Below are 2,270 nucleotides of genomic sequence, written 5' to 3' on the forward strand. Positions count from 1 at the left end.
CCGCGCGGGATTAAACTTTTCGAGCAGAATTTTCAAAATAATTATCGCAGCTAAAAACCGATTTTATTTTCGAAATCGGCATATCAAAATAAGAAGAGTGACTCACGTGGATCCTGATTTGATGCCATATTTTAAGACCTGAGCAAACTTTGTTTTTCAATTGTCTATTTTCAATCTAAAGTTAAGTACCAAGGTCACCCAGTGCATTGTAAGTGCATCTGACGTCAAAGCTGTTAGGACTACACACTGCACACTAGATATCTACTATCTACTACTGCACAGTCACTGTACAGTGTACAATATGCCCATGGTGACTTGGTCGAAAGAATCTGTTATTCTCTTTATTGAGATGCAGAGGCCCACTGATCCCTCGAATGTCTGTGGACGGTCAAGTCCAGAGACTGCAATAACAAATTATTAAGAGAGGGCGTAGGGAGAGTCTATGTTATTAGAATTTTGCTACTAATAACTTCGTGGGCCTCTTTTTATACGTTTGTTAAGTAACAACACACAGAATGCAGGCAAATTGTTGCGAAGAGTCATCAGGCGCAAGAAGAAGGAATCTCCCTCAATTTAAAGGGAATTGACACTATAAAATGGAATGTTTAAACAGAATATGTAATTTGATAAATCTGACAGTTCTGCTTTACGAAGAATGCAATACGATTTATCGCTGAGAGTAACTTGATCTTTACATAGTAACCGTTTTCACGGCAAACTATTTATATCCCTTTGACCGACAACTGGGAGTAACACACCCGCACGTGTATTATACAGTGGGATTCAAAAGAAACTTGACGATGTAACCACCAAATAATCGGGTTAAAGCCCTGCCCTACCCATTCAAACAGCATACCAATTTAAAGCTAAATAAATTCTGCATCATCTGACACAATAATATTTCAGCTATGTTAAAAGATGCTCGAGATAATATTATGGTCACTCAAAATTGACCTTAAACAATCAGGCTTGGCAAAATTGTGCGAAATCACAGAAACGTTGTCTTCGCGCGTGTATTGGTGCCCATCAATATTGATAGAATGGATAACAATATTTAATGTCGATAGTTTCAATTTCAAACCAAACAGAAAACAGAGCAATCACCAATACCACAAAAATTCTGACGTAACATGAAATGTGCTCATTGTTATTTTGCGAAGGAGCCATTGGTTTTGTGTAGTGCACGAACTCATAGAGCATCGACTCTGCTAAATTTTAGACAATTATCAGTCATTTCATCCCAGATGTCACAGACGGTTGCAAAGGAAGGGTCTGAATTGAGAGCAACATCAATTTTCTTCAGCTTTTGTTTCATGGGATTTCACATACCTGTAGGATTCATATCGGTCTATTTACTGGTGTCTACGCCAACGTTAGTATGATGTAGTTTTCCAAGAATTGTCTCGTGATAATATTTGCCCAATTAGAAAGTAATTTGCCATGAATGGAGATGTCTACTTGAATAGCATCATGAGGGAAATAAGGTTAAGACATGACATTTCAACACTTGCGCGATGTAGTCAACTAAAGCAAGCCATCCGATGATTCACATGCGGACGATTTTGTTCATTCCGTCCCACCACCCCAAATAATGGCAGTTTCATGGCCTCTGCTCCTCACTGACAGATGATTTTTCAAAAATCTAACTTACACAGCCATGTTCTAAAAGGTTTGTGCTCAACAAGAAGACCGATACCTCCTAAACAAAAACGAAATCATACTAATGAGCATATTATACAATGTTACGTCTAAGTTCAGCATGGTATTTGTAATTAATCTGTTTTTTTAAAACTTGTTTCTGAAAATGTATTTAAGAAGATGCTGCTCATTGCAGACACATTGATATTTCCTTTTAATTTTATATTCAATACATATCAATTCCACAAACGTTGAAGAATCTCAATACACGCACAAACACACTTTCACGTTTCTTTGATTTCGCCCAATTTTAAGTGACCATATCTCGAGCATCTCTTTACAAAAGTGAAATATTATTGTGTCAGATGATGCAGGATTTATTTAGCTTTAAATTGGAATGCTGCAGGAGTGGGTATATAAATGCAAGGTTTTAACACGATGATTGGGTGATTACATTTTCAAGTTTCTTTTGGACGCAACTGTACAGTAAAACATTAACTCAACTTACATCTGGTGACTGGGAGTGAGAAATCCAACTCTTCTTTGTTAGTTGAGCTCATATTTATTCAAAAAGCTGCCTGCCGCTCAGTTTTTCCACATGGCACGTACTCCAAGCAAAAACATTGTGAACC

Source organism: Aplysia californica, unplaced genomic scaffold (genome assembly GCF_000002075.1).
Source record: "Aplysia californica isolate F4 #8 unplaced genomic scaffold, AplCal3.0 scaffold00072, whole genome shotgun sequence".
In the NCBI taxonomy this organism is placed as follows: Eukaryota; Metazoa; Mollusca; class Gastropoda; order Aplysiida; family Aplysiidae; genus Aplysia; species Aplysia californica.